General features: G+C 37.4%; 1 protein-coding gene across 1 annotated transcript in view; it reads left to right on the top strand.

The window, feature by feature from the left end:
• Positions 1-22575, top strand: part of ITPR2 (inositol 1,4,5-trisphosphate receptor type 2) — a 494278-nt gene that overhangs the window by 306399 nt on the left and 165304 nt on the right.

The raw sequence follows: 22575 nt of genomic DNA, 5'->3' as shown, positions 1-22575 counted from the left end.
GCTATGAACATTGGGGTGCATATGACCCTTCTCGTCACTACGTCTGTATCTTTGGGGTAAACACCCAGTAGTGCGATGGCTGGGTCATAGGGTAGCTCAATTTTTAACTTTTTAAGGGACCTCCACACTGTTTTCCAGAGTGGCTGTACCAACTTACATTCCCACCAGCAATGTAGGAGGGATCCCCTTTCTCCACATCCTCTCCCACAATTGTTGTTTCTTGCCTTCACACTATATCTTTGATCTTGCTGTATCAGGACATCGAGAGCTTCTTTGTGTTTTTAAATCTCATTACCTTAATGACTTCTCTTACTTGTTTTCATAGTTTTTCACTTTATTCTCTTTGGTATTCACAGGGTAAAATGACATCATCTGCAAATACTGATAGTTTCCAAATTTTCTATCTCTAAGATCATTTCTCTCTGCTAATTGTTTTGGCTTGTACATTCTAGCACAATGTTAAATATTAATGGTAATAGTGAACATCTTTGTCTCTTTCCGGCCTTATTGGGAGTGCTTCTAGTATTTCCCATTAAGCATGATGTGAATTTGGGGATAAGAGAAATATATTTTATTTTGTTAAGGAAGTATCCATTTATTGAGCTTATTTTTTTAAATCAGAAATTATGTTGAATTTTGTCAAATGGCTTTTCAGTGTCATTAGAGCATGAGCATGTGACTTTTCTTTTTATACTTAATATACTATGTAATATATTTCCTTACACTTCCTACTTTGTTAACAAATTTCCTAATATTTCTACTATTGAGCCATCTTTGTATTCCTGGAACAAACTCCACTGGGTCATAGAATTTGCACACACACACACTGATGATTATAAAAAGGTTGTAGGGATTTATTATTGCTGATCACTGTTTGTTAGGTTTCTATGTCCATTTCACTTGTTTCATAAGAAGAATTTGGAAGTTTTTCTTGTTTTCCTCTGCTCCAAACCAGTTAAAGAACATCGGAATGATCTCTCCTTTAAAGTTTGGTAGAATTTCCCTGTGAAACTATCTGGGCTTTGTACTTTTTGGGTGTGTAGCTCTTTGACAATTTCCTCTGTTGGAAATGGTCCTTTGAGATTTTCTGTCTCATTTTGGTTCAGTTTTGGAAATTATATCTTGCTAGAAAATTATTCCTTTTGGCTTTCAGGAAAAATTTTTTATGGAGATGAAAAACTGTGTTGACCGTAGAGAATCTTATGATCGTTTATTTTTTGTTTGTTTGTTTTTCCTTTACAATGTGTTACTTAGTGCTTTAACATTTTATTTTTCTTTCTTTACTGAATTATCTGATGGTTAATCTTTGTCTTTTTTTTTTAAGATTTTATTTATTCATTCATTCAACAGAGATAGAGACAGCCAGCGAGAGAGGGAACACAATCAGGGGGAGTGGGAGAGGAAGAGGCAGGCTCATAGCAGAAGAGCCTGATGTGGGGCTCGATCCCATAACGGTGGGATCACGCCCTGAGCCGAAGGCAGACACTCAACCACTGTACCACCCAGGCGCCCCAATCTTTGTCTTTTTATTCCCCCAAAGGGCAAGTTTTCAAAAATTTATTAGTCCTGTTTATTTTCTTTTGTAACCCATTAGATAAATTTAAAAATTTATCTGACTTAAATTTTTGCTATTTTTTATTATGACATTTAATTTGCTTTAATTGCTATGAATATTTAAGGCTGTGGCTTTTTCCCTCAGCACCACTTTAGCTCTATCTTACAGCATCTCTTTCTATATAGGAATTTATTTTTGGTTGTTTTCTAGAAATTCTGAAGTTCAGTATGAATTTTCTCTCTAGCCCAAAAGTTGTTTAATGAGAATTTATTATTTTCCAGACACAAAGAATTAAAAAAAGTTTTTTTAGTATTGAAGTGGAGTTGACATACAATGTTATATTAGATTCAGGTGTACGACATAGTGATGTGACATTTCTATACATTACTCAATACTTTCATATCCTTTTTATATATTTTTCTGTTGATACAACCAGTAATTTACAGGAGGTCTTTGAAGGTGCAAAAGCTCTTTCCTTTTTTGCCATCACAAAGACAGAACAGGCCCTATAAATATGGCCTACTCTGATGATCCCTTTTACAGCCGTCATGCCTCTATATCTCTGACATTGCCTTTCCTCACCCTCATTCTGACTTCTAGTGATACAATATGGAATGAGGCTTTTGTATTTCTGGTGGGCTCCTTAACTTCAGGAGATATATTTTTGCCTTTCCTTCCTGGGGCTGCTGCTGGGCAGTTTGACCTCTTTCATTGCTTCTTCCCTTCACTTTGTCCTCCATGGTTTCTGCTTGACAGTTGCTGACACGGGCCGCCCTCACATGGCCAACATGGGCCGCCCTCACATGGCCACTGGAGTCTTCAGATTGTATCTGTCTCTTCTTTTTGCTGAAAATGAAGTTTTCAGGGTTTCCTTTTATTCTCCTTGTGGTTTTTATTGATTTCCATGGAAGTATCATGGTGTTAAATGAATTAGCCATACATATACTGGAAGTCAAGATGTGCTTTTAAAGAATAGCATGGTAATATGAGGGCTTTGATAGTTTATACAGGTAATGCATAATTACTGCGGGTGCTGTACAAATGTGGAAGTGAAATAATGTTTAGACTTCCCCAAAAAAGTTATTGTGGAAGATGAGAGAGATGCTACTTTTCCCTTTCGTGCCTTACCTTTCCTTTAAAAAAAAAAAAAAAAGCTTTAGTATTGGAATTTGATGCTAATATTTGGATAGTCCAGGAAGATTATTTTCATTAGTAAATGTTATAAAGCTTCTGGAGTTTTTTCCCTATAGTTTCCTTTTTTTTTTTTTTTTTAACCCATAGGTTCTTTTTTTTCCCCCTCTATTTCTCTTGTTCTCTTGCTGGCACTGGAGCAGATTTGTTCAATCTGAGTAAGATTTTATGGACCCTGTTTTTCACCGTTCTTTTAGGTATCTTCTTACTTTCGATAGTGCAAAATAGGTTACTGAGTACTGAGGTGGAAATTAATTTGTATATTTATTAAACTGTTCAGAGTTTTGGACAATACTTTTCTACCATCTTACTTTTAGATACTGGGAAAATACAGAGAGTGTATTCTGTTTGAAAGCTATTTTTTTTCAGTCTGTTTTTATAAATCCAGACTGTGGTAGATAATTATGTTTTTCCTGAAGAATTAATCATAGTTTAAATTCAAGTTTTAATTGATAAAGTAAAATAAAAAATTTAAGGTCAGCTGTTCATGCAATCGTATTCCTTTTTGGTTATTGTTAGTAACCAAGGTTAAAATAGCTTGAATTAAGATGAAAAGTGAAGCTTTAGAATTAATTTCCCTTTTAAAACACAGTTCTCAGCAACAGTCAGAAAATAAATGAACTGAAGTCAGTGTTCCAACAGCGTAACTAGCATACAGTGGCAAGTTCCTGGAGCTGACAGTTTTCAAATGATAGTAGCTGGTTATATAAGTCACCCAAGATGGCTTAATGTACTATTATTTCCAGACAGAATTGGAAATAACACGTGCCAAAGCAACAGGCAGTCAGACGAAAACATAACAATTCACTTTCCAATAATTATCATCACCTCTAGCCAGGCTGGAACTTGATTGATCCAGTAGAGAAGAATATCTTTTGTATGGATTTATTTCAAGCCCCGAAACATGGTGACTGCAGCAAATATTCCTATAAATCATTTTCTGGACTTGATTAGAAGAAGTGGTAATAATCGCTTCGTTCCTTATATATCAAAGTAAACTGATAACAAATCCCAGCCACTACAATCCACCCATTCATTTGTCCTTTTTTCCCCTTTTCCTCACTCTTTCTTTTTTCCTCTCTCTCATTTTAAAAATTACAGTTACCTGGAAGCTTTTTTTACACGCAGGCCGGTTATACTAAGGCATTGAGCTCATACTTCTTCCGTAGTTGGTAAAATGATAAAAAAATAAAAACAAAATCTTGCTTCATATGGTGCATAAGTATCACATTGTTCTTGCAATATAAAGTTAATTGAGGGATTTCTAAGTACTTTCATCGGCGTGTTAATCCTTAAGCTATCACCGTGGAAGGAAAATATTTTCAGAGGTTCAAAGGCAGGACAAATGAAAACGGACAAATGACAAGGTCGGTGGAAAATAGCTGAAAGCTAGAGTTTGAAATAGTTGATAATGTCCATGTGGCCTGCAGTCAAATGATTTTCCTTCTGGGTAGCTTTTATGAGACTGGATCTACTCAGGGACCATCACAAAGGAAAGAAAGTTTGTGTTTGTGTGTGAGAGAGAGAGACTGAGAGACAGAGAGAGAGAGAATTGTAGTAATGAGGATTTGGAGACCATGGAAAAATTGGATAGCAGAGATAAGGCAAAGATACTGGAAAGAGGGAATGTGGTGACAAGTTAAGGGAAACCTGGAGAGACTCCGTTGTTGATGAAATCGTATTCCCAGGTGACTTCTCATGGCCACTTCATGACAAGCTTGTGCTCAGAGTCAGAATTTCTCCAGACAGTGGTGGGTCGGGTAAAAATACCTCAGGAAGAGTCACAAATGGAGCTGCCCAGGAAAAGACTAGCAATTGCCCATCCAGGCTGACCCACATTGGCTTGTATTGGTTAAGGTTAGCACTAGCTGACGAAACAGAAGCCTGAAAATCTCTGGGCTTAATCCGATAAAAGTTTACTTAGGTTAGCGTAGTAATAAAAGTTAAAATCTCAGTGTTCTGGCAGGACTACTCGCCTCCTACCTCGCTCCCCTAGCAATTCCAAGCCCTAGGTTCCTTCCATTTCGGGGCCCTTCCTCTTCCCAGGCTGCTTTCCCCTTCTGCGTCAGGCTACAGCAGGGGAAGGAACACAAGATTCCCACATGGGCCGGATTCGTGTCACTTCTGCTCACCTTCAGTCTGTTCATCCTCATCACGTGGCCCCACCTGACTGCACAGAAGACAGGGTCATGTAGCCTAGTTGTGTGCAGACGGAGAGGATTTGGTGAGCAGCTGGCCAGCCTCTGCCTCCTCTAGAAATAAACCAGAGGGTTATTCTTTTACTCTCTTGGGTTGGTAATGACAAACTTACAGGGCAGGGCTATCCGATGGTGCCTAACGATGGATTTTTACACGGATATTATGTTGTCCAGTGGGAACAACTATACTAATATTCTTTCTTCACGGAGCTAAGATGTTAGCATCATGGCAATGTCATAATGAATCTTAATTCTGACTTAAGCAGAGGTTTTAAGATGTAGGGTGGAAATGGCTTTCACAAACCTGAGAAATCCCCTGGGCATAAATGAAGCCCTATGCTTCACCACGATACTGCAGAGTGTCTCCCTGTAAAGTGTCTGCTCCAAAGCTTTCAAGTTAAAAATTGGTTCCCTTCTCTGTTCACCGAGAGATAAAACAAGGGCAGAGGGATGTTTTTGGCTGAGGTTTGAAATGAGGTGAAGAGTAGCTGAGGCCCAGTGGTACCAGGAGGCTGTTCTAGGTGACAGACACTGCAAAGCAGAAGATTTTAGTGCCAAGAATGGTGAGACTGTGTGGAAAAGCATCGGGGAGGTCAGAGCTAAAGGAACTGATGCAGGCTGAAGGGTAAAAGAGAAAAACAGAGAGGCTCTAGGCTTCAAGACTTCATTTTCAGCTAGAGTGGACATATGGAAATTCCCTTCCGCCCTCCCAGCCTCCGGTTCTTTGTACATTGGTCCCACACGTGTCCGAAACATGGCCACACATATGTTTGTATGTTGTTCCCACAGTGCTTCCAAGTGATGATTTTCTGTCCAACAGAGGCCAAAATAGGATGAATAGTATAATTATTTCATTATTTATTTCATAGTATGACTTTATAGGTGATTTTGAAAACAGGCATCTGATTCTAAGAAAAAATGTTTTCATTAGTAAGTCATGAAGATGACAGAAAGCAGACGTATTTGGAAATACAGAAATGCATGAGACAGTATATATTTACAAAAAATTATTGAATGTCTGCTAAATCCTGGAGGTGTGTTGATGAGCAATATCTGTTATACCCCCAGAGAGTTGTGAGTTTAGTGAGAAAGTCAGGTGTCAACCAAATAGTTGGACAGCGATTGATTAATTTCTTCTCTTTACTGAATTACTCTGAGGGAGAAGTCCTGAGTGCCATAAGAGGGTGTCTCTGGAGGCCAGGGCAGGAGTATCCAGAAGACGATTTTTCCCAGGAAGGTGACACTGAAGCTGAGAGCTGGAGGAGAGGGGGTTGTTGGTGAAGGCAGGAGTCATCCAGTGATGCCCAGTAGAGGGAGCAATGTGTTCCAAGGCCATTGCACCACTGATGGGGTGATGATAGTAGAGGTCTCTTACACCTTTAAAAAATTCGATACCTGGAAGCAACGAGGGATGGCAGGGTAGGACTTGGTTACAGTTCAGGTGAAAAGAAACTGAGAAAACAGGAAGAATTTGAGTGGATCAAGTTGGTAATGAGTAAGAAATAGGGGAAGAGAGTTCACAACAGTAAGGAAAACTTGATTAAAGTGGAGTTCTATCTAACATACGTACGTTTTCTTGGTAGAGTTCTTTTTTTGTGTTCTTCCACCACCAATTCCTGCTCCCATACTGTCAATGAATGTTGTCTAATTTTTCAAAAAGTTGCCTTTATTTCAACATTAAATTAAAACAAATGCACCCTTTTCAAACCTATTTGGGAAAGGAATAATGCAGTTGACTTGGCTGCTAAGCTAGGTGCCATATTAGTTTGCTATGAGCATCAAATGAGTTATTTGTGAAATTGTCCTTGTTCATAGTCAAATATTGGTTTAATTTGGTGAAAACTTGCTGATTCATTTATCTCCTTTGTTAAAACAAGTTGTGTCCTTTTCCCTCACTCATGCTGGATCTCATGTAATGATTGGACTAAGTGGTCCAAAGAAAACAACTACATTTCCATGCATGCTGATTATCTCTTGGGTTCTGGGAACAAATCCCAACTTGATTGCCTAATAGTGGAAGTGATCTGGGGACATGGAGAAAGCTAAGGCTATGACTTTCTCTTCTTCCCTCTCTAACCTGTCAAAGGTGTGTGGTCAGGTCTTCTCAACAAAGCGGTATGGAGAATGTCTTCTTTTCTAATGGAAGCTACATGTATTCCTCTTATGCTTTATGTTGTCTGATTCTGACATGGCTCATGAATAACACTGTGGCTTTTATCCTACATCTGGAAGACATGTAGTCTTATTTCATGGGAAGGAGCAAAAGGATGGTGGGTGGAGTAACCTGGTTGTAATTACAGTGTACATTTATTTGGAAAGATCAGTATATTAGTATGCAGTGGCCAGATCAATTAAACTCAGCTGGAATAATTCAATCTAGTTGGTGCCTATAAAAGCTAAAAATCTTTAAAACTCTCAAGGTTTGCTGTAAACCTTATGATGACAGAAACATTCTGAATATGTCTCTCCCTCTCCTATGAATTATAAAGCAACTTAAAAACTAGCTTTTTAAAAATTTTGCCTCCCTCTCCCCTCCAAAAACCCAAACCCAAACCAAAAACAAAACCTTTATCCACTTCTCAGCAAAATAAACTCTAGCATCTTTCTTCAGGAAGATTAGTATTTTTTTTATTAATATATTTTTCAAAGCATAATTTTTGTGAAGTTGTTTATAATTTTTAGTTTCTACACCTCAAGTAATGTGAGGTATCCATGGAAACTGTCTAGCCTATATTCGGTGCCTTCCCACACGGGTCAAGACACAAACAGTCATAGGTACCACTTGATATTGTGCCTTTGCCATTAGGCAGTTTTAACAAGAAATTGGCTTCTAATTGAAACACACATTTTCATATTTAATTAGCAGTTTGAGCCTCTACATTTTACCCACAGATGTAACATTCAAAACATATGTCATTGTGATACATCTGTTGCACAGATGCACTTAAAGGCAGGGACTTTGTGACGAATAGCATTAATGCCTCAGCTGCTTAGCAAAAATTTGGACAGCACTGACATTATTTTCTTTAAGATATGTTTTTAAAAATTATTTAAGAAGTGAATTTCCTCAATCTAATAGATTTATTTTCTATTTCTCTAACAGCTTTGTTGAGATAGTCACACACCATAAAATTCACTCTGCTAAAGTATACAGTTCAGTGGTTTTTAGTGTATTCACAGATTTGCAAACAATGCCCACTGTCTAATTTTAGAACATTTTCATTACCCCAGAAAGAAACCCTGTACCCATTGGCAGTCACTCCCCATTCTCCCACTCCTAACTCCTGGCTACCACTAATCTACTTTCTGCCTCAATGGATTTGCCTCTTCTAGACATCTCATGGAAATGCAGTGATAAAATATGTGGTCTTTTATAGCTGTCTTCTTCCACTTAGCATAATATTTTCAAGGCTCATTCATGTTGTAACATGTATCAGTACTCCATTCCCTTTTTATTGCCAAATAATATTCCATTGTATGGATATAGCACATTTTATTTATCTGTTTATCATTTGATGGACATTTGGGCTGTTTCTACTTTTTAGCTATTATGAATGCTACTGCTGTTAACATTCATGTGTAAGTCTTTGTGTGGACATATATTTTTATTTCCTTTCTGTGTATCCTTAGGAGTAGAATTGCTAGGTCATGTGATAACTGTTTAATTTTTAGGGACTGCAAAAATAGTTTTCCAAAGTGGTTGTACCATTTTATATTTCAATCAGCAATGTATAAGGGTCCCAATCTTTCCACATTCACAGACGTATTTTTTTTATTTTTTATTTTTTCACCAAAGATAAGCTCTTTATTTGAAAAAAAATTTTTTTTATGGAAAAAAGTAACCATTCTATTGTTTTTAAATCGTTTTAAAATCTCTTGCCAATGAGGTGCCTGGGTGGCTTAGGTTGGTTCAACATACAGCCCTTTTTTTTTTCACATTTTAGAAATTTTTTTTTAATTTTAATTTTTTTTTTATGTAAAGTTCGATGATTCATTAGTTGCGTATAACACCCAGTGCACCATGCAATATGTGCCCTCCTAGACGTATTATTATCTCTCTTTTTTATCTTAGCCATCCTGGCAGTTGTGAAGTGATATGAAGGGGCTATTTTTTTTTCTTAAAGGAGAGCAATTTAATATTGTTCATGCTTATAAATTAATTAAATGCATCTCTATTACTTATTTACTTACCCACTGCTCTTGATTTGTAAGTAAATATGCCTCTTGTCTCTATCTATACTGTCATTTTCTTTACTAATTTTAATGCAGGCCCAATTCAGTATGTAACATCAAAACTTAAGTTGGTGGTGAATCGATGTATCATATAGGACATGTAGCAATGAAAAAGGGCAAACACTAAGAACAAATAGTTTGAATACAAGATTCATTCCCTAAATTTCTGGCATAATTTCCTCTTGCTTTATATGAGCTGAAAAATGGATAGGATGGTGAGACCATGTGTTCTGAACCTTTATCAGTTTACAACATCAGATTAAGTTCATTCAGAATAATGTTTCTCATCAATTCTATTTTTTTTAAAGTTTTTTTTATTTATTTGACAGAGAGAGAACACAAGCAGGGGGTGTGGGAGAGGAAGAAGCAGGCTCCTAGCGGAGAAGCCTGATGTGGGGCTCGATCCCACAACGCTGGGATCACGCCCTGAGCCGAAGGCAGATGCTTAACAACTGCGCCACCCAGGCACCCCTCTCATCAATTCTAATATGCCGTCAGTTGTATTACTAGAAAGAAAAAGAGCATTGCTAATTGAGCTATAACACACTATAGATTTTGGAGTGACCTGTAATTCAGAAATGTTACAATGCGGCGAAAAAAAATGTGTGTGAGAATCATTGAAATATAATAGAGAAGGAACTGTGATGTGAACTACTTCTTCTTTTTTCCCCCTGGAGGCAACCCAGTCATCTATGCTTACTGATACCAGGGGAAAAGCAGGATGTTTAACATCTTAAGACTTGATAAATAGCTTTTGCAAGTATGCCTTAATATCCAGGAATATAAAAATGATACATTACACACACACAAACACACACAGGAAACGAGGAGAGAGGTAGTTACTAGTTTAGGGATATGAGATCAACAACCTTTGCTTCACTGAAATGATTTCTTTCCCTCTCCTCTTCAATTTGCTAATTAAAAATAGCTGGTTTACCTCAAATCATGTTTATTAAACGTTGAAAGCTTTCTTTTCAGCCTGAGAATGTTTTGTTTTGTTTCTTCAGAAGCCAGCATCAACGGGTAATTCATAAGCCTGTGAAAATTGTGTTTAAAATGCAGATGCCTAGCACCCCAGCATTACTAAGAAGTGAGGCTTTCATAACAGCAGATGTGCTTTGCATGTTATCAAAAACAAAGGGTTACTTTTTTAGTGTTCTGGACTCTAGTTAGGTTCTAGATATATAAGGCAGTGAAATATCTGCTATGGTGTGTGCCAGAAGGAGTCAAAATGATTTTCAAAATCATGTTCAAAAGACTGTAATAAACCTACTCAAAGACTTTCTGAAAAAGCCTGCTCCTGAGGTGGGCATTTGCCCTTTCATCAGCTTAGGCATCTTTAGTTTTGTTTGAATTTGGGAGGTAATAATTGTATTGGTGCTTTGAAATGTTGATGAATATTTAAGGAATTCCTAGTTTCCGCTAGCTCTAAATCATTGTCTCACGGTTTTTCACTGTGAAATTCTTGAAAATTATGATTAACATGGGACACAATTAGGAGCTCATGAGGGCAGATAATAACATATTAAATCAGGCAAAATATATTGTCCCACGGACAGTTTGATGCAGGAAATGATCAAAATTAGGTCTACATAATTTTTTAATGTCAACAACAAACACTAAAGAAAGGAAATGTCATTTTATGAAGGAAAAATGAGATAAAATAGAATTATCTTTAATTTTATCTTGTATTATCTTGTATTAAAAATTATGATACCCCCAAACATAATATCTTAAAAAGACTATAGCTTTGTATCTTCACATAATATTAAATAACATCTTCACATAATATTAGAAGTTATGTCACTAAGTAGGATCCTTGCATGATGTGTAGCAGCAAGGTGGTTTCTGTGTTTGTCAATAAAACATAAAAATCCTATTTCAATAGACATATTATAATAAGGGAAGGCCTTGGACTAGATTTTTTAAGTATTACTGTGTTCTTTTGCATTAGGCCATATCTGTAATCTTTGATATTTTACCTTCTGACTTTCAGAAAGACTGTTGGAATTGTTCATCTTTACTTTTAAGTGTTTTCTAAAATTTGCTTTTCGGATTCCAGCAGAACTTCCTTCTTTCAGCCAGAGAACCATAGTTAATGAGCATGTACACTAAAAATATTTAATATGCAGGTAACATTGAATACATTTCAAATATTTGCCAAAGTTATAAGGCATGATATACAATATATGTCACAGTCTTTAAATAGATGGCATCAAATTTTGTTGATAAATGTGGTGATCTCTGATGCAGAAATCATGGTCTCATACATTCCCTCAAAAATATTTATTGAGTAGTTAATGTGTCAAGGTTTGCCTAGATGTTATAGTCAATGACCAGCCAAAAAGGAAAAAAAAAGGCGGTCCCTATCTTTGTGGTGGTTACAGTCAAGTAGAAGGATACTGAGATCATTCAAAGATTGATATAAATAAATATAAAACCGAAACACTTGATGAGGCATTTGCTGTTATGAGAGGATTGACTGGGAACTGACTTGGCGAAGTTGGAGAGGATGACTCTGATATGGCTGAGCTGAGACCTAAAAGTTGAGCAGGAAAGCTAGAAGTACTAAGAAAACCTGGAAGTACTGGTGTTGAAAGGGTGGGCCCTGAAAGCATGGCCGGCGAAAGGGAACATCATCTGCGAGTGTCCTGAGGCAGCAGGGAACATGGTGAGCCACTAAAAGGCTTGGGTGGCAGGAGGAAGGTGTGGATTGGTTGAGAGAGCAATGATGATAATGGTTCAAGATATGTGGGTGTTGGATTCTGGATCCTCACCTAAGTCATGCGATGGTTTGGTCAGTATTCAAAGGGGTGAAAAGCAACAGAACATCAATGTAGGAAGCCACCGCCATTTTGATGTTTAATATTTCATGAGTATTTTCTTTTAATAGAATGTTGAATTTATATGAAATAATATGTACATTGTTTTTAATTGTAAAGCATAATAAGCTAATGAAGACCTACGAACCCCTCAGCCAAGTGAAGAATAAAAAAGTTACCCACATGCTCTGGCGTCCCTTCCAGAGACAACTGGTAGCTCATATTTTAATATCACGCTAGGTATTAAAGTGTGGTGTCTTCTAGGACTTGCTTTTTTCCCTCTCTCTCAGCATTATGCTTCTAAGATTAATCAAAGTTGTGTATTGCTGTAAGGCTCTAGTTCATTCATGTTTGCAGCGTATGATATTCTACTCTGGGAATGCAGTACAATTTATTGATCCATTTTCCTGTCAGGGATATTTAGATTCATTCCAAATTTTTTTGTTTGTTTTGTTTTTGTGTTGTTGTTGTTGCTATTGATGCTAATATGAATGTCTGTGATGTGGTTCTGTGTGTCTCTTGAAGCACATGTCTCCCTGGAAATGGGATTGCTAGGTGGGATCATATGTTTTCTGGAATGGTTGTACTGATTTTCATTTCCACAATTGACCTGCATCCATTCCAGCACTTGGTTTTTTAAGACTTCTTAATTTTTGCCAATCTAGTAGTATAAAATGGTGTCCTATCACAGTCTTACCTTATATTTCCCTAATTACTAATAAAGGTGAGAAATTTTTCATATTTATTGGTTGGATGTGTTTCTTATATAAAATGTCAGGTCAAGCCTTTTGTCCACCTTTCTACCAGGTTATTTTTTTCATTTATTTGTAAGCATTCTTTCTGTATTCATATATTCTGATTTTCTAGTTCTTTATTGTTTCAAAACCCTCTGAGTACTGAATGAAAAATGAATTAGAGGGCACCAAGTGAATATAAGGAGGCTAGTTAGGAAGTACACTCTTTCCTAATGAACAAGCATTGCTTGATAATTTTATAAATATATTTAATACTCCCATATTTCTTATGTTAAAAATAATATTAGGAATATGGGGCATTGGTTTTCCTACTGACATTACCTTAAGAAAAGTTGGCCTAAATTGACTTCTGATGAATTCTGCTCTGTGCATACATAGGGATGGTTGAAACCTATGCATGTATCAGTGTTGTTTTTATGAAAACAGCCTACTGATTAAAGTGGCTTCAAAGTAATCTTCTACAGAATTAATGCTGTTTTCATTTGGCTTAAAAATTAGAGAAGTTCGGGGCTGGATATTGATGTGAGTGGCTAAAACTCTGTCTTCATGGCCCTGAGCATTGTAATGGCCCGTGCATGCCGTGAGTTGGACAAGTGTTATTTTCCCGTAAACATTTAAAAAAATATTACGATGACTGCTTATTTAGTACTTATTATAGACTAAGGGCTTAAAGCTTTTTGTATATAATCTATAACCCTTAAAATATCCCTGCAGTATGGATATCATTATTCATAGATGGAGAAATTGAATCTCAGGGCACTTAAAGAAAATTCTTGAGATGACAAAGCCAGTGGCAGAACCTGGATCCAAACCAATTACATTGGTCTCCGAGACATTTTCTTTTCTACCAAGCACACAGGCTTTTCATGCCTGGAGGTTCATAAATTACATTAACTATGTGTTAAGCTGTGTGTAGATATCATCTCACTTAATTCTTAAGAACTTCCTTTGAAATTGTGCTAGACAGAGTTCCTCATCCTTTCATCCACTCCATAAATATTTCTCTCCGATCTGAGGAACTTCTAAATATATTCTGAATTTATTAAAATTTGGCTTCATACTTCTTTTGTCAGAATATTTGTATTGATTATAAGTAATGAAAGTGTTAGTTTTCTCCTCCCCTTTAAAGACAATTTCTTTCTAGTATATGGGAATAGGGATGAAGTCTCCTGCCCACCCTCTCTCTCACTGTGTGTGTGGTGGTGCGGGGGGGGGAGTTCTACACAGTGTTGTTCCCTTGACAACTTCAGAGTCCCGTGTTCCTCTCACTGCCCTGTAGGCCAGCACTCTCTTGGTTCTGATCGGTCGGTCGTTCACAGCTTGAGCTGATAGACTGCACTAAGAACATGAGACTGCAAAGGAAGGTGTACACAAGGCTGAAGAGTGCTGGTCTTACCTCTCTGTATTTATTGTTTCTTACCTCTCATTATACCATCTTGTGAAGTGGCACCTGTATATCAATCTTTACTAAATAGTTGTGGAGATATAACAGGAATCACAGCATGTGAGGATTTAAGACAGCATGCTCAATAGGACTTTTCCCATCATCCAGGAGGAAACCTCTCCCATTGTACTTCATGTTGTTATTCAGATCAAAGTGGCTCTCTCATTTATTCCTGTCTCCTCCCACTCCTGCTTTATCCTCTAATTTTCTCTGGAACCTCCCATAGGCTGAGTCTGTGATTGAGCTATATATCTCACCATACCATCCCTCAGGGACACAGTCTTTGTAGAAACTTTGAAATGACCACTTGAAATTCCGTTTCCCCAGCCTTTGGCGTGTGAGCGCATGCTTGCGTTGTCAGCCTATTGATTCTATGTTTTCAGTAATAAACAGCACTCAGTAGGTTTCTACACTAAGTACCAGGGGATTATGGGCTTAACGTTAATGGTTGTGTGCACTGCCATTTGAGCGTGGTTTTATGACGTAGTGATTTATGATGTGTGAGTCCAGTAGTGGTGCTTCGGTAGGGAAATGGTATCCAAAGCTTGTCTGTTTCTTGCTTATTTACTCTTCTTTCAACTGTTTACATTCTGCAGATCAGATAAAGACTGCTTACTCAGAACACTAAGCCATGGGAAGCAGAAAAAAATCTGTTCTCCAGGACCACGGGGGAGGGATTGCATATGGTTTCAACCTCTGAATTTCAGCAGACCTTGTATTTAAATTGTTGAGGTGTTTGAGTCTGTTGAGTTTGGTATCAGTCAGTATGCTTCTTAGAAATCAAACGCTGAGAGGCTTTTATTACACCCCAAAGAAAAGAAATAGTTTCCTTTACTCCTCACTGGTTATAGGGTGCAGACTCATCCCCCAACACAGCCTTTCCAGCAACCCTGTTTGTCTAGAAGTTGGATATTTGATAAACCTGGAGTGATGGCTGAAGTCATTTTTATCTCCAGCACCATCATCAAACATTTAAATATCATGTGCTGTTTAGATGTTTAAATTTCACAAATGGAATCAAATGGTCTGGTGAGGATTATTTATATGGAAAAACAGTGCCATGTGTCTCAACTCTACATATTTGGAACTTCTTTTAGCATGTGCTGCAGAATTGTTTTTTGTACCCCGATTCCCAGTTCCTGACACGTGGTAGAAATGTAGTATGTCTTTACAATGAACACGAGAAAAGGGAAGGAAAGAAGATAGAAGTGGATTGTCACGGTGGTGTATGAATCATTTGTTTTAACATTTTCCAGTCTTTTTTTTTTATAAGCCCCTTTACTAGAATTGTTGAGACATCCATATGTTTTTCAAGATTATAGTGATTGTGTTGTTATATTGATGAAGAGCATCTTGTGAATGTGTGTAATAACTACTCCCCTTGAAGTTTGTGTTTTTCATCTTACGAGAGTGGGAAAAAGGCATCAGGGGAAGGAACTGGCTTTCACTCCTTGGGGTTAGAGACTAAGAAATTCAAACTGTTAGACAACTAGATTACAGGACATTGGCCACATTTTCCCAAAGGAGTTCCTTGAAGAGTAGTCTATTGTGATGATGGACCTAATGTAATTCCAATTAGGGTACAGCTGTTGCAATAATCTATTTGAAATTAAAAATGTACCTTTTTACCCCTGGGAATTCAAATGAGGAAAAATATCAAAGCAGACATGCTAGTATTAAACAAAAAGGTTAGGGAAACACCAATTAGGCTAAACCAAGCTTATGTTAAAATGAGACTATGTGGAGACTACAGGTGCATACCGGAACCTACTTACAGGTCTTATCCAAGCTGATTAGTAGCTAAGCATTAGTTTTTGAGAGAAAACCCTAAATTAAGCATCTCCAGTTTGCAGTTTTCATTACCTTTTGAATTTCTAATTGAAGATTTAGTTCTTTTAGGATTCTGGTTGTGGTTGTCATATTTTGATGGTGTCTTCATTATATTTTCCACAGTGGAAAAAGTACTATTTTATTGTGTCATTTTTCCAAGGGAAAGGGAACAAATGCAGAATCAGTACCTCAAATATCATGTCCTTGAACTTTTCATTCCTAATGCTATTAACTCCTATTAAGGCAAACAGGGTTGTGCTTTCTCAAAAATCAAAGAGAATCTTTAGTCCTTTCTCAGACTAATACATTTTTGTTATTCTTTCTGTCCATGAAAAGCAATAATTTCTAAGCTTGATTTTTGATACATTGGAGTTGGTACAACAGGAAGTGGCCAGGAAAAAAATGGTCCTCCCAGATATTCACAAACTGTCAGCATGACTGCCCTGGCCACAGAAGATGTCTTTTTATGGAGATGTTTTGTTGTAATTTCAGAAGGTGGTTGTTAGTTATCTTGGCTCCATTACACTTAGCACATCTGGGATGTGTTCACATGAAGACATTGGCTAAAAGCTGTGTCTTGTGGCCTGGAATTGACTCTGATATTGAAAAGACTGGAAAGGACATTTCTTGCTAGTTGGCCTAACCCAGCAAGGGCACCTTCCATGGGAAGCCCAGTCAGGAATTCATTTTGGAATTGAAGAGTGAGGGTAGAAGTCAAACTTCTCAATGTTGTAGAATTCTTTTCAAACTGGCTCAGTGCGCTTTTAGTTCTTTCCCAAATTTCTGCCTTGACAATTATAGCTCTGAGATGATTATTTACAAGCGTGGCCCCAGAATTTCTGCCAGTGATTCCACCATTAATTTATTGGAGTTAAAGGAATTTGTGGAAATGACTTGCTCTGAATTATTGCCACTGTAACCCATCACAGAAAATGCCGGCCACCAAGGATGCCCCAAGACAAGTTGGAGCACAGCGCTTGCCTCGATCCCTCAAGTCAGAGCTCAATAGTTGACAAAAGCAATCAGTTCTGCTAAACTTGCCATGTAGCAATATCTGAAGTTTTCCAGTATTAAGCATAACTAAGACGAACAACAGAATCCTGTTTCATCCATACTATTCTTTGTTCGTTTTTAGTGCCAAAGTTTGCCTTTGTTGGAAACTATGGAGCTTGAAGCACGCTTAAATCCATCCAGTTTAGTTAGAGTTGTAAGGTCCATTTTATATAGTGACATGTACACAGATTAGCTCACAAAGATATAATTCGGGACTGATTAATAGTGGATAAATTAGGATTTTCAGGTAGTTTATCATTTATTATTTTTGCCATTTTCTTAGTGTATGTATATAGAAATATTTTCACTTATGTTGGAATGTTTGGTATAAAGTGAGAAAGTATGTACAAAAGCACTTTGTAAAGTGTCCACTATGTGTCATCTAGATAATATTACTACTAGCAACGATAGCATCAACTTTGCATAACTTATGTAGCACCTATTATGTGCTGGGAACTGTTCTAAGTACTTTACATACTTTTACCTATTTAATCATCACAGAAACCCAAGGAGGATAGGTGTTATGCCTACTCGATTTGACGGTTGTGCAATTGAGGCCCAGGGTGGTGGAGTAACTTGCTTGAGATCCCCCAGTTAGTACGCGGCATAAAGGGGATTGTTACCCAGGCGGCGTGGCTCCAGAGTTAAGAACAGAAATAGAGGAAGTCCTTCCTTCTTTCTATGGCATTCTGAATACTACATAGTTAGAACATACATGCTTCTGGCAAGGCTGGAATTGGATGAGAAAAATAATTTTAAAAGATCAAATTGCTCATTTGATTTTGGTGTTTATAAATCTGATAAGCACCTATGATTTTATTTTATCTGTCCAAAGAAAATTTAGAAATAATAGCAAATTTGATGCTTATTTTAATTTGTTGTGACATCCTTCTATTCTGTGGTTGGTTTTGAACAGCTTTATTCTTCCAGCAATATAAAGGGCATTTCTTAAAACAAAGGATAAAATGGAGCTCTCTATTTCTCCTTTTGAAAAGAAGACACACCATTGTTTTTATCTCTTGGCTGGGTCCTTGGAGTAATGTGGTTAAAAGTCTCCCTTACATAGGATAAAAAGGCAGCTAGTTCACAAGGACCCAGGGTTCCGCTCACAGTAGGTTCTCTTCCAGACGGTGACATGGACTTGTGCAATTTTAAGAAAAATAGACCCGGATTTTCATGTTTTTCAGCTTTATTTATTGTAGCTGGGCCAACTATATCTTACAGGGTTTGAATGAGAAGCGATACATTGGTCTGTAGAGGTAAGAAGTATGATCAGTAGAACACACTGAGCTACCCTTTATAGAAATTTAGTACTTAAGTGAAGATGTTCTGACATTTTCCCTCCGACGTACAACTTCAACTCTGTAGTTGGGTCTCAAAGTTCTCTTAGAGCATCTCCTACTACTATAATAAGATACAAAGCAAAAGTCCATTTCACTCCAAAGAAATGTTTTGTTTTTCCTCCCCTTTTGGAAGGATCATTTTTTGGCCCGATGAAATTAATTCAACTCAAAAGGCTTTCTCTTAAAAGAAAAAGAAAAGGCTTTTTTTTCTTATGTATTTTTTAGATTCTCTATTTCTTCCAAGACTGATCATCATCTTTACTCACTGTAGCACTATATGAAAAGCCTTGAAGGAAGAATACATGAAATAGGGAGCAATGGTAAATGTGTTCTAAAAATTTAATTATCAGTAAATAAAAGTCACTATATGGATGAAGAACTCCGGACACTCTAAGTGTCTATTAAAATTCTTGGCACTGTGACATTTAGGACATACTTGTGCATAGGACAGCTTTGCTCTGATGAGCATATGGTTGGTAGGGGAGATATGCATGTAAAGACTCTTCGGAGTCAACTGTTTTCTTTTAAGTGCTTCCATAGGACCTAATATATGTGCCTATTATGGAACCGACCTTATTGTTAACACTTTGAGGGGTGGATTAGATCTTATTCACTTGGAATAGTGCCTAAGACACAGTGAGTACTTAATAAATATTTGTAGAATGAAGAGGGAGGGGATAGGACATGTCCATAAGTAATACAGAAGGAAAGCTTTTCAGGCAGAGAATAGGATAGGTGAGCAAAGCAGAAAGACAGAAAACTGTGGTTGAGAAATCATCACATAGTTGTATTTGGTTAAAATATGTGTGAAGGCACTATCAGAAGCTACAGTTGAAAAGATAGAATAGGTAGGGTTTCACCAATCATTGTCAAGATGAGGGGGTGGTAGATGAGCCCTTAGGTTTGGGGGCTTAAACAATTAAGATGGTTCTGATCTTCTTAAAATAAATTAAAATTGAAAGGAAAATAGGTTTAAGAAAGAAGGACTATTAGTGATGTTGAACATCTTTTCATTTGTCTGTTGGCCATCTGTATTTCTTCTTTGGAAAAATGTCTGTTTAGGTCCTCTGCCCATTTTTTAATTTGTTTGTTTGTTTGTTTTGGTGTTGAGTTGTATAAGTTCTTTATATAGTTCGAATATTAACCCTATTGGATATATCTTTTGCAAATATCCTCTTCCAATCAGTGGTCTGCCTTTTTGTTTTGTTGATGGTTTCCTTTGCTGTGCAAGAGCCTTTTCTTCTGCAGTAGTCCCAATAGTTGATTTCACTTTTGTTTCTCTTGCCTGAGGAGACATATCTAGAAAAATGTTTCTATGGCCAGTGTCAAAGGAATTACTGCCTATGTTTTTTTCTAGGAGTGTTATGGTTTCAGGTCTTACATTTAGAACACTAATCTGTTTTGAGTTTATTTTTGTATATGGCATAAGAAGGTGATCCAGTTTCATTCTTTTACATGTAACTGTTCAGTTTTCTCAGCACCATTTGTTGAAGAGACTGCCTTCTACCCATTGAATATTCTTGCCCCCTTTGTCATAGATTAGTTGACCATATAAGCATGGTTTCATTTCTGGACTCTATCCTGTTCTATTGATGTATGTGTCTGTTTTTGGGCCAGTACCATACTGTTTTGATTACTACAGCTTTGTAGTATAACTTGAAATCTGAAATTATGATACCTTTAGCTTTGTTCTCCTTTCTCAAGATTGCTTTGGCTATTTGGGGTCTTTTGTGGTTCTATACAAATTTTAGGATTATTTGTTTTAGTTCTGTGAAAAATGTTGATATTTTGATAGGAATTGCATTAAATCTGTAGATTGCGCTATTCATCAGGGAAATGCAAATTAAAACCACAATAAGATATCACTTTACACTTGTCAGAATGGCTAAATTCAAAAACACAGGAAATAACTAGTGTTGGCAAGAATGTGGAGAAAAAGGAATTCTTGTGCACTGTTGGTAGGAATGCAAATTGGTGTAGCCACTGTGGAAAACAGTATGGAGGTTCCTCAAAAAATAAAAGGAAAATTATCATATGATCCAGTAATTGCAGTAGTGGGTACTTACCCAAAGAAAACAAAAACACTAATTCAGAAGATACATGCACCCTTATGTTTATTGTAGCATTATTTGCAACAGCCAAGATAGGGAATACATATACATATATAGTGAAATATTACTAAGCCATAAAATGGAATGAGATCATGCCATTTGAACAACACGGCTGGACCTAGAAGGTATAATGCTAAGTGAAATAAGTCAGTCAGAGAAAATAAATACCAGATGATTTCACTCATATCTAGAATTTAAGAAACAAAACAAATGAACAAACAAAGGAAAGCAGAGACAAACAAAGAAACAGACTCTTAAATACAGAGAACAAACTTGTGGTTGCCAGAGGGGAGGTGAGTGGGGAGACGGGTGGAATAGCTAAAGGGGATTAAGAGTACACTTACCTTGATGAGCACTGAGTAATGTATACAGTTGTTGAATCACCTATATTGTACCCCTGAAACTAACATAACACTGTCTGTTAATTATACTTCAAGAAAAAGAGAAAAAAAAATAGAGGAGACCATTACATTGTGAAAAATCGAGTTTGAGGTGCCAATAGAATCTCCAGATGAAGATAAGGAAATCTAAGTGGAAACAGGATGAGAAGCTTAGGAGAGCCAGGTCGAGCCAGAAGAAAGACATTTGGCAGTCAGACTGCCGAAGGGGTTGTGCAACCAGGGATCAGATAAAATTGCTGACGGGGAGAGGAAAGATGAGGAGAGCAGCACAAGAAGAGAGCTGAGGATAAAACCTCAGGTCTTGAGAGGGAAGTATGACCAGAGCGTGAGAGAGAGAGAAGGAGCAGTGAGGCCACATGTCACAGCGTCACGCCACCAGTTGTGCCTGGGGAGGGGTGTGAAGCACGGTTCAGGGCGCAGTCAAGCACTGAGTGATGGTCTTGCTGTACCACCTGTTCGCTGAATAATCCGCGCCCAGTTACCTGAACTCTTGGGCTCCAGTGTCCTTACCCGCAATATAGGACTAACACCTCAGTAGTTGCTGTGTTAGTTTTTAGAAGTATTCTTTAGGGGCGCCTGCGTGGCTCAGTCAGTTAAGCATCTGCCTTTGGCTCAGGTCATGATCCCAGAGTCCTGGGATCCTGTCCTGCATCGGGCTCCCTGCTCAGCGGGGAGTCTGCTTCTCCCTTTCCCTCTGCCCCTCCCCCCTGCTCATTCTCTCTCTCTCTCTCTCTCTCTCTCTCTCGCTTGTGTGTGCTCTCTCTCTCAAATAAATAAATAAAATCTTTTTTTAAAAGTATTCTTTAAATAATACCTTAAAATCACTCTTGTGAAATAAGAACCAATAAAACCAATAAAATGGAAGATTTGGAGTTATCTGGATTTCTTATAGCAACATATAGTATTTTAAAAATGTCTTGTAACCAGTATAAGATTGAGGACTTAGGAATTTTTTAATTACATGTTTTATAAAGGAATACACTGTCTTTTACCCATTATCTTCTGAATAAAGCCCTTGGAATTTAAATATAATTCACTGTCTTATCAAGTGTAATTTTTGGAGCACTGACTGTATACCCACCACTTTCCTAGCTCTTTTTACTAAGCTCCTTTAAGTAGGGCTTTGGGTTCCTAATTCTTAGGGTGTTTATTAAGCCGTGTTTTCTTTAGGCGTCACTAATATTCTTTTTTTAAATTAACATATAGCGTATTATTAGTTTCAGAGGTAGAGTTCAGTGCTTCGTCAGTTGCATATAACACCCAGTGCTCATTACACTGCGTGCCCTTCTTAATGTCCGTCACCCAGTTACCCCATCCCCCCACCTCCCTCCCCTGCAGCAACCCTCCGTTTTTTTCCTAAGGTTAAGAGTCTTTTTTGGTTCGTCTCCCTCTCTGGTTTTGTCTTATTTTATTTTACTCTCCCTTCCCCTATGATCCTCTGTTTTGTTTCTTAAATTTCACATATGAGTGAAATCATATGATACTTGTCTTTGTCTGACTGACTTACTTCGCTTAGTATAACACCCTCTAGTTCCATCCACCTCATTGCAAGTGGTAAGATTTCATTTTTTTGATGTCCGAGTAATCCACCACATCTTCTTTATCCATTCATCTGTTGATGGACGTCTGGGCTCTTTCC

The sequence above is a fragment of the Ailuropoda melanoleuca genome, chromosome 16 (genome assembly GCF_002007445.2).
Source record: "Ailuropoda melanoleuca isolate Jingjing chromosome 16, ASM200744v2, whole genome shotgun sequence".
Classification (NCBI taxonomy): domain Eukaryota; kingdom Metazoa; phylum Chordata; class Mammalia; order Carnivora; family Ursidae; genus Ailuropoda; species Ailuropoda melanoleuca.
Note: the sequence above shows the minus strand (reverse complement) of the source record. Positions and strands in the feature narration are given on the sequence as shown.